The sequence below is a fragment of the Capsicum annuum genome, unplaced genomic scaffold (genome assembly GCF_002878395.1).
Source record: "Capsicum annuum cultivar UCD-10X-F1 unplaced genomic scaffold, UCD10Xv1.1 ctg3737, whole genome shotgun sequence".
NCBI classification, from domain to species: Eukaryota; Viridiplantae; Streptophyta; class Magnoliopsida; order Solanales; family Solanaceae; genus Capsicum; species Capsicum annuum.
The window spans coordinates 43,973-55,138 of NW_025844422.1; the positions used below are offsets into that span (position 1 = coordinate 43,973).

Here is an 11,166-nt window from a genome sequence, read left to right on the forward strand (position 1 = left end):
CCTACTCCATACTAGCCAACGGCTCCCCCCTTTAAGATAAGGGTGACTCAACTAGACGTCGTGTACACAACGTGTACTATGGACTTGGTGCATAAAGAAAGACTCAGGTTATGCACATGATGTCAGATATAAAAGCGGTAACACATATGTTAAATGCTGTAAACAAAGAGCACGAAAACACACAAAAGCGATAACAATAACACAAACAAAAATCACAAACAATGCTTATACACTCGTAATGCCAAAAAAAGCCGATACGACTCCAAAAATAAGCTCGAATTCTGAAATTGATCCCCAGCAATATCGCCAGAGCTGTACCACCCTCTTTTCTAACTCCAAAAGAAAGATTTTAAGTTCTAAAGGATTATATTAACTAAAGTGTCAAAAGAAAATGATTGTTTCAAAAAAAATTATTTATATTTTTAATTCAGAGCTGCCACATGGCATAATCCAGTGTGCCAAGTCATCTTTGGAAAATCCTTTTCAAAATGATTTGACTCTTTTAAACTGGTTTGCGAATAGAGATTCTGGCTAAGGAATTCTATTAACCGAGGGGAAGGTGTTAGGCATCCCTCGATCCCATGGTTCGACCACAGTTGCTTGGTGGAGACTATCGGCTAATCTGGCACCAACTAATGTATAAACCACACAAAACACATGAAACAATAAATCAAACATGTCAAACAAAATGAATCCCAAAAAATATAAAGTCCAGTCCAATTATATAGTCCCAAAATAAAAGAAAATTCAGAAATATAAACCTACTCTATTCTACGCTAATCCTAAACTGTGCTCCATTGCTTTCTCCACCTGCCGCCTTGGCCTTCGTCACAGGCATCCTCCGAGTACAAAATACCATGGGGAATTCCCCAGAATAAACACAAATACCTCAGGGCATTCCCCTGCCAAATAATACATTTGATCAAAAAGCAATAAAATCAAGCCATTCAACACATGTTTCTAGCATTCAACATTTCCACAATTCTTGAAATTTGCCTACCCAACTTGACCTATCATGGCACTATCACGATCAACGATGTCAATGAATCAAAGTAAATTAACATTAGCTTTTTATCAATTTTCAATTTCTAACCCCCAAATAACTGATTCTGCTTCTCGAATGAGATATTATTTTATCACACAATTCATGATCGAGAGTACCCACAACAAATCAAAACAAGCAAATATTCACCAATCAAGATCAAATGACACACGGTATTCAACCCAACACAACCAATATGATAAACAATGAAATAAAAATAAGGAAGGAGTAGAATTGGACCTCAAAATGTCGCTTTCAAACTCGATGTATTATTTGATTAAATCCGGTAGAATCCGCATCCAAAACCTTGATTCGAAACTTCAAATCGAACCAACTCCAACTTGATCAAAACCCAAAAAGAAGACCGAACAACCCCGAGACAGTCCCCGCGAATACCCGAGAAAGGAAATGAGACTGGTCTTAGGAATTTTGCCTGTTCAACAATAGTTTGCTGAAACAGAACAATAGACAACCGAGAAAAATGTTCTTTCCGGCAAAGATTCGTCAGAAAAGGGTGATTAACGGACTTATCTGACGCTGATCTTGGGGTATTAGTGGATTAGAAGTTCAGATGTCAACCAATAGCCTTTTTTTCTGGTAATTTCGATCAGATTTGGTAGGTTCCGACACATTTCGGGCAAAACCGTCGGCGAAACAGTAACCAGAACACTGAGTTGTCTTTTCTCCCTTAACTCCATCTACCCCTTTTCTCTCTTGGTTCCCTCTCTCCTCGATTCCGCACGTGAATTGTTCAGAAGACGATTGTGTCTCTGTGTGTATCGTGGAATTTTCCCAGATGAAGAAAAGAACCAAAAATGGAGTGTTCAAAAAATGGCAAGAGGTCTTTCTCTGTCTTGATGATCCCCACCTTTTCTGGTCTGTATTGTTTGTATATATGATATCCTGTAAAGGAACAATTCCAAAATGGGAGTATATGGGTCCCCCCTTTCTGAATGTAGCGTGTAGTGTATATATATATGGTTAATACCTTTGTGAAATTGGGAAAAGATAAAAGAAAGGGAATCTTTTGGTGGTCCCACTAGATGACAAATTTTTTGTGATTTGGTTCAATGAAATGAAAAGGAACATGACGGGTTGGGGACGTGGTGTATGGGTTAGGTTGTTAGGATAAGAATAAAATTAGTTAGGGGTTGTTATTTTTTGTCATTTGATGGAGGGATAATTACATGGTCGAGGGTACACGATAGGATAAAGTAAAATGAGTAAAAGTGATATCGGGGAGGGACAAAATTACGTGTCTACAATCCTGATTACCCCATATTCGCATGCACAAGTCAAAAAATTCTTGTACAATAGGTCGGTCCATCTGGGGGTTATCTCCTTCCAGTTTCCTAACTTTATTGAAATTTTCCTTATATGCTATGATCTTTTCTCTTAATTCCTCTCTGCTGATTTCCAAATGGGGGACTGCAGTTATGATGTGATAGATAATATCATGTGGAGAATACTCATAGTGGCACTTGAAATCCAAGATTGATCTTAAAATTGCCACATCCAGAGGATCAGCATCATAGTCGACGTAGTAATCAGTAATTGATAGTCCTCCTTGTTCTGACACTTGTTGTTTTCCTTATTCAGCAGCTCTTCTTCTTCTTCTTTCTTCTTCTTCTTCTTCTTCTTCCTCTTCTTCTTCTTCTTCTTCTTCTTCTTCTTCTTGGTCGTCATTTTCTTCATGATTATCATCATTTTCTGTGTCTTCGTTGCCTTCATCTCCTTCTGACTCTTGATTTCCACTTCCATTTTGTTCAGAATTTTGATGAATCACATTACCGTCCCCTCCTGTAATCTCTCTGCTGTCTTCTTCTTCGTTATCATTTTCTTCTTGATTTTCATCTACTTCTCCTAATAGACTCCCTCCAGCTTCTTCCTCTTCTCCATTCTTGTTTTCTTGATTTCCATTCTTTCCTCTTTCTCCTTGTTTCGATTCTTGATTTTCATTCTGTCCATCAACCTCCTTTTTCCCTCTTCTTCTTCTCCATTACGTAATTTATTTGCATCAGATGTTGCATTACCATCTTCTTCTTCATCGGTACGTAATCTCTTACGTCCAGTCAACTCAAGGCAAGTACAATTATTAGTGGGGAGAAGCATCAGAGATAACAACTTCTTCTTCATTTTCTTCTTTCATAATATCATTCATGGATTCGTCGGCCTGCGGAGGATCAGGAATTGGTTATGATGAAGCTACCATTTTCTTGCAGACAGAAAGAAAAAAAAAGGAGAGGAGAGATTTTAACACTTGCTTTCGAATATCAAGTCACTCAACAGATGTTAACTGTCTGTAACAGAAGCGGTTGTAACTTTTACTTGCTATATATATATTTTAGTCTTTGAACTTATTCTCTTTTTAAATTCAAATTTAGTCTTTTATTTTTATCTTTTCTTTTCTTGCAATTTATTTGCACTTGTTCTTGGGCAAAACTAATGCCAAAAGATTATTTTATGTACTTATGTCTTTTTACGTTTTGGAAAAATTATGTTACAGAGCAAACTCTGTATCTATTGGAAATAGCGAAAGCTGAATAATTCATAATATATAGCGAGAGTTTGGGTTAAATTTGTTCGCTTGGAACTGTATCAATGTGCCACCTAAATGGTAGATAGGCGATGAATGTGTGCGTTTGGAGTTATCCTTCATTCGCCCATCCCCAGTGAAAGAACGAGTAATCCAATCCCCTACGGATCATGACCTCACAGAACATTGATAATTTGAGCTTACAAGAAACTGCGAAAGTGTACAAGAAGTCCTTTTAACACCCCAAAAACAGTAGAGAAGACAAGAAAATAATTTCCTGTGCCAAAACAAACTATATACATTTCTTTCTTGTAAAAATCGCGAATAAATAATACACAGCGCTACTTCCATTCGAACAAAGAATTGTCAGCAAAATTGACAAAATAATTACAAAGAACAAAAATAATGATCCTAGCTACTTCCTTAAGGACAAGTGGAGCTGCAAGAAGGGACACATCGATGCTGAGCCAGATAGCAGATCATGTCTTGAACTGAAGCTTTTGTCGGCTCTCAGTTCCGATCAAGTTAGCCTACCAAGCAACGAGTCAATCTCTTCCGGATTTCCATCTACCATTCCTGGGGTTCTAAATGAAAGAATAGTTTATCCCATTGTCCTCGTTCACTAAGATCCCTAAGCAGCGGTTATCAGACTCAGGCGAGCATAAATGGAGTGATATGGACAGTAAGGATTCATATTGAGGCATAGTTAGTGTGCTCGGATCCCTAAGCAAAACATAACATGAAAACCAATAAATAGGGAAGCTACACTAGGTAGCTAAGAAAAATAGAAGGAATTAAAAGGAAACAAACAATAAGAGCTAGGTACCTTGTAGCTGATGAGAGAAAAAGCATTTAAGGATTGTGATCGTCTGAACTAAAATCATCAATTCGCCTGTCTGCGATAGCCGGAAAAAGCTTCTGATGCTGATCAGGTCGTTGTGAAGGAACAAATTTGTAACACCCTGAACGTTCGAGCTAAAAATAATACAAATTGGAGCTTTCTTCATATGTGCTTAGACCTGAATCTAGAAATTTTATTGTATTTAAGTGTAAAGGTCATGTCTAAAGTGTCGTATGGGTATTGGGTATGAATTAAGGGCATAAGAAAGCTATAAAACAAGTTTGAGTTGAAAGGTTCTTTAATGATTAAGTTTTTGTATAGGTTCATACAAGGGCCAAATTTAAGCAAGGATTTATCCTAGAATATTTAGAGTTACGTAACCCATTACCTATCAAATTAAAGCATTTTGAGTCTTCTTTCCAACGCTACCAACAACTCATTAATCCGAGACCCGAGTAAAAAGTTACGTGTGTTTTACTAAGAACAATTAGCCCTATACCAGACGAATATTTTCTTTTTTACTTTTCTTTACATATTCTTGGAGGGGTAATTTCGTCCTTTCCTTTTTACATGAACCCCAAGTTATTAAAACCTACTTCTCCATTAATTTTATACGTTAAGACTCCTAGGCTTACTATGCATCAGTTACACGTTACAATACAAACCTCCCTGCCTTCTTCAAGTTTCACAAGATAAAACCTCACTTTTCACCTTCAGTTTTTCATATGATATCCATAAATAAACATCCTTATTCCTCCTTTAAAACTCAAATCTCAAGAATCTGATGAAATTCATTCAAGAAAACAAGAATAATCCCTTCTCCAGATCTCAACATCTTCAAACGTTTTGAGGTATGTAGAACCATCTTTTACTCACGTTTCATGATGTTTTCTTATTCTCCAAATCTGTTTTGTAATCTCCTTTCCAAATAGATGGTGTATAGATGTTTGAATTCAGAAGTTAGATTAAAAACAAATCAACCTGTCAAGTTCTATTTCAATTTCGTCTTGGCGTCTTAACAAGTGCTTATGTATTCATAACGTATGGACTGGTTTTGGCTAAATCTGGAACCTGAATCTTATCCAGTCAGTAACATGGTGGTCTCAATAATCTTCAATAAGTATTTTCTATTTCTAAATTTCTTAAAAGATGTTAGGATTAATTAATATAAAGAACGTCCCTTTTATCTCTAAAATTGATGTCCGATCCAGTTCGACTTTATGTTGGCATATGCTGAAATTCTTCAAATTTAACAAGTAGGAAGGACTGCCATTTCTTTGGAATTCTTGAACTTCCGAAATAAACAATTTATTACCACAAACTTCATAACCTTGGCTAATTTTGGTAACCAAAATTGTGAGTGGCTAAAGAATGGAAACTCTATCTTCTAAAATCTTAGTATGAATTGCCTAGTTTACTCTTCGACTGTCATGTTGCGGTTCGTTTTGTGTGATGACAATCCTCTTTAGGCTTTTAGATCTGCAGCTTTGTAACTCAATTCTCAAATTTCCAGAAAAATGAGTTCTTGTGGTCCTCTTTGGGATATGAAAATCTATCACTGAAACAGTTCTGAACCGTATTGATAACTATGAGATAAACTCTACTTCTCCTTCCCTCCACACGCTATCTGGTCTGATGTTGTTTGACTTGACATGTAGATTAAGAACCTGGGGTTTGTCTAGATTAAGAATCTTCCCTTGCTTGCCTAGGAAATTTTGAGAAAATCTGCAAACTCAAATCTGCCAATAGCGTCAAAAATCAATGTCTGTCATATTTCTGCAGTATACTTCCCTTCTGTAAATGTATTTTAGCCAAGTACTATAGAGTTGTGAGACATTAATTATATCCTTAATATTTATAATAATGTTTCACAGAATTTTCCTGATGTTAGTTAGGATCTTAATCACTTTTTTAAAAGTTTGCTTCCGAACAAATTTGGCTTATCCCAACTATTACACTATGTGTAATTGCTTTCCTTCCAGTTAACTCCTAACGATAATCTCTCAAGAGTCGTGAAAGTCATGTTCATGAACCATTAACAGAACGTTTTTTTGTTACTGTCCAGTATACTATGAAAAGGGATCAAATAAAAATATTATGAACCCAAAGTGGTTGAATTCCTAGCATGAGCCCAAAAAGGTCTAAATTATGTACATGAGCCTAAAACAGCTAAACTATGAATATGAGCCTAAAACGGATAAACTATGAACATGAGCGTAATGAGGGTAACACTTTGAACATAAATAAGTAAGACAACGCCATAGGCATAAGGGAGTTAGTTAGCTGACCGTGAAGGCATAGGTTTAAACAACAAATGCCCGAAACTATATTTGCTAACATAGGATAGAGATTATTCCGCAAGTCGGATGACTCTTTTTTTTCATGTGTCCCGAAAAGGGTCTAACCATGGGTAATTGATAGTAAATCATTTCATGTCACGTCCTATGCCCGGCAAGGTATAGGACGGCTTAGCTAGTCGGGTCGAGATCAGACTCCATGCGCTCACATGGTGGTTTATGACGGTTCACTACTTTCTCCCACAAATAATCAAAGGAATTTAAATCTACTTTATATTCTCAATTATAAATTTAGCTTACATTCTTGTTCCTTTCTAGATGCCTTCACTTATATTTGATTCTTATTGTTACTTCTAATCTTTTGTTGTACTACCCTTCTGCAATGGTTTAACATACCAATACATTCCACGTATTGGCCGTCTTTGGTGCTACATCGTTTCATGGTGTAGGTTCTGGCTCTCAAGTCCACGATCAGGCACCTCATTAGGATTCCTAACTTCTGTTATTGGTGAGCCTCTTTCCTATCAGGAGGCTTGATGAGATATGATGATTTTTTGTATTTTCTTTCCTTTCAGTATTAGTACTTATTAGAGGTTTCACAGGTTGGTGTAGTTGTCAAGCAAACATTGTAATTTTTAGTTTTCATTTATAATAACTATTGGTATTGTTGAACATTAAGGGGTATTAATAAACTTGGGTGATGTTTTATCTCCTTAGAAAATAGTAATTGAATTCTATATTACTTCTGGTTTATACATTTGTATTAGAAGTATGCTCGGGTGATATGCCAGAAAGTTCGCTCGTACTAGCTATAGTATCGTGTGCGTGTCACACTCAGGGCCTCATCTCGGGTCATGACAAACTTGATATCAAAGCACAGAGTTCAAGTGTCCTAGGGTGTCTGTGAAGCCGTGTCTAGTAGAGTCCTTTTTATGGGTGTGAGGCATGCCACACATATAATAGGGAGGCTACGAGACATTTAGGATACATTTTCCCTTGTTTCATAATGTAGATCATATAAAGAGATGTTCATAAGAATCTTACTCAGATTCATGTGTTGCTCAAATTTCTCCGTCTATGCCTCGTCCTCGAAGTGATTCATATCTTTATGATGCTCTTAGCAATATTCGTCAAAAATCTTCAGGACTGCACATGGCTAGATGGGGGCCCACTAGTGTGTTTAAGTTCTTCATTTTGAAAGAATGTACTTTTCTACATATGAATCGTGCATTTGATGCTACGGTAATATGTCCTCTCAAACCCTCTCATACCTTGTTACCAATGACACTTTTAAATGAGAAAGTATGTATCCCAATTCTTTGGGAGTGTTGTCATCCAAGATATAATCTGATTTAGGGTGTGGTGGGTCATAAATAGTAGAATGACTGCAGGGCTAGAACTATGAAGTAGTAAGTTGAAAGACAAAAGTGGGAATAGTGAATGATTGGAGTATGTTGCTAAGGTCATGTATCCAGTAATCGCGTAATGTGGTGGAATGATGTGTCCTTTGATGATTTGAGAAAGGTGTAACAAGACTTGTGTGGATGTTATGGTATTAAATTGAGCAATAATGGTTGATTGAGATGATTTAGAGTATATTTGAACTAGGAAAGTAGTTTATGATGACATGGCATTATGTTAAAGGCGATCAAGAATAGGTTGTGAATGGGAGCATAGAGTAGTTAAGAGTTGACAGACCTAGGTTGCACATTGTGATTTTGAAAAAGGAAATCTCTATTTTACGGAGTTATGATTGTAATTTAGGCAGGTAATGGATAAGTGGTAGTGGAATTAAAGGATAATTCACTTGTAATCCGCAATTAGGCCGATGAAGAAATTAAGATCGATTGTTTTTTTTCACGTACTTTCAGTGCACTAGTATTCGTTTTGATTTTTTGCAGCTATGAATCTGTGTAGTATGTGAGAAGTTGTGTTGTTGTCCATGACTAGTAATAGACACTATGTTGGAGTTGTGAATGATCGTCATGCTGGAACAAATGGTAGTTCAGGGGCGATAATGCTAGTTTTATGGAATTGATCTAGTAGGCTTTACCTAGTGTATGCGAGCGTTATGATGATTAGTTTGCAAAAAGTTCTTATGATGATTAGTTTGACAAAAGCGTGAAGTTTCAATTATGATATATTTGCGACCCATAGGTGAGACAGTAAATTGTGGCTAAGCCAAAAAAAAAAAAAAAGTCCTTAAGGTTTATAAAGAAAATAGTGTACCCAAGGTAGTATGTTGTTACATGAGATACTAAGGATAGGTATGTATTATATGGTGCCCCTGAGAGCTGAATTGAAGGGAATTATAGATAGACGATGTTGAAGTCCCTTAGTGTAGTTTTAATCCCAATGAGTTCGATGAACATGAATTTAGAGATGTGATTTTAGTAGACTAATAAGAGTGAGCCAAATTGGTAAGTGTTGAAGCTATCATATACATCAATAGGAGCATAACTTATAGAATGATGACCGTAGAGTAAAGAGAAAGTTAAGGGAAGTAGCTCAAAACAAAAAGTTCTAGCATCGGTTTTGTATCTACAAATATAATCTAACAGGGAATGTTTAAGCATTCTTGTGAATAGTAATACCCCAACTGTGCAGAGTGTTGTGCTTATATCTCAGTTTAAAGAATAGGTCTGTACCTAGAATATAGACCTTTGGGCTAAGGGGGAGATGATGTGGTGTTGAAATAACCCGGGTCTTGAACTTCAGGGAGTGATAAGTCCCAAAAACAGATAAGGTGAGGCATCTATCCATTCCTATATCAACATGTTCCTTGTACTTCAGTCAAAATGACACTCTGCTCCTCTTTTGCATACTAGCAGCATACCTCTGACCTAGGTTTATTCTCTTCATACTGATTCACATCCATGCTCAGTTCCTAGAATGAAAGTAATAGATTCGCTCAACGATCCCAGACTTACTCCATGAATCCATGGATTCCAGTATGCCCAGACCTATGAACTCACACTTCTTGATTTATTTCGAACTATTGTTATGTCTTTATCTATCTCTTGAAGGACTATCCAGTCATGATTTAAGTAATTAGTATATGAAGTATCCGTGCCTAATACTTACTACGAGGTTAGTCTTGAACAGAACAGGGGAAACAACATGTTGGTGGACGCAAACTCTAGTAATCTGTTAATATAGAGATTATAAGTTGACAATGATGGTGTGTGGTATTCAGAGGAGAAAACATAGGGAGAAGTGTATCTAAGCTTAAGGGTTATCACTCATATCGTCTAAGGTGGAAATTCTCCTCGTACTATGTCTACAAACCCTTGATTCTTGTTATTTAACTTTAGACTGTGTGGAACCTACATTGAAGCCCATGTTCCAATATAGTTCTTACTGTATATGCATCTTTCGATTCTACAGACTCGTTCTTCACATCCTTAGTGTGATAATTTTTGTATTTATAACTCATGCTTCTGAATTCCCTTGTAGTTGGTTGTCAAACCCTTGTCATTATTGCTGCTCTGCCATATTGATGAGTACAGTGCAGCAGACGATGGTCAATAGTTTCAACTCATGCACTTTCTTCTAGCCAAGACCATTCTAGGACGAATGAATCCAAGGCGGAGATAATGTAACACCCTGAACGTTCGAGCTAAAAATAAAACAGATTGGACTGTTCTTCAAATGTACTTAGACCTGAATCTATATATTTTATTGTATTTAAGTGTAAAGGTCATGTCTAAAGTGTCGTAGGGGTATTGGGTATGAATTAAGGGCATAAGAAAGCTCTAAAACAAGTTTGAGTTGAAAGGTTCTTTAATGATTAAGTTTTTGTATAGGTTCATACAAGGGGCAAATTCAAGCAAGGATTTATCCTAGAATATTTAGAGTTACGTCACCCATTAGCTATCAAATTAAAGTTTTTTGAGTCTTCTTTCCAACGCTACCAACAACTCAATAATCTGAGACCCAAGTAAAAAGTTACATATGTTTTACTAAGAACAATCAGAACAGCCCTATACCAAACAAAAATTTTCTTTCTTTCTTTTCATATTCTTGGAGGGGTAATTTCGTCCTTTCCTTTTTACATTAACACCAAATTATTAAAACCTACTTCTCCATTAATTTTATACGTTAAGACTCCTAGACTTACTATGCACCAGTTACACGTTACAATTGAGACCTCCCTGCTTTCTTCAAGTTTTGACAGGATAAAACCTCACTTTTCCCTATCATTTTTTCATACGATATCCATAAATAAACATCCTTATTCCTCCTTAAAATCTTAAATCTCAATAATCTGATGAAATTCATTCAAGAAAACAAATCTAATCCCTTCTCCAGTTCTTATTCTCCAAATCTGTTTTGAAATCTCCTTTCCAAACAGATGGTGTATAGATGTTTGAATTCAGAAGTTAGATTAAAAACAAATCAACCTGTTAAGTTCTATTTCTATTTCCTCTTGGCGTCTTAACAAGTGCTT

General features: G+C 36.3%; 2 long non-coding RNA genes across 3 annotated transcripts; one reads left to right on the forward strand and one right to left on the reverse strand.

The window, feature by feature from the left end:
• Window positions 1-662: 662 nt before the first annotated feature.
• On the reverse strand, window positions 663-2,382 carry LOC124891559. The gene is made up of 2 exons (XR_007049740.1): window positions 1,283-2,382; window positions 663-902 (listed from the first exon to the last, which is right to left on the reverse strand). It is a non-coding gene; the product is annotated as an uncharacterized LOC124891559 (long non-coding RNA).
• Window positions 2,383-5,009: 2,627 nt separating this feature from the next.
• LOC124891560 lies at window positions 5,010-10,525 on the forward strand. 2 transcript variants are annotated; one of them, XR_007049742.1, is made up of 3 exons: window positions 5,010-5,270; window positions 7,166-7,224; window positions 10,173-10,525. It is a non-coding gene; the product is annotated as an uncharacterized LOC124891560 (long non-coding RNA). The 2 variants fall into 2 exon arrangements; XR_007049741.1 differs by lacking the exon at window positions 10,173-10,525 and having other exon boundaries at window positions 7,166-7,457.
• Window positions 10,526-11,166: the final 641 nt, after the last annotated feature.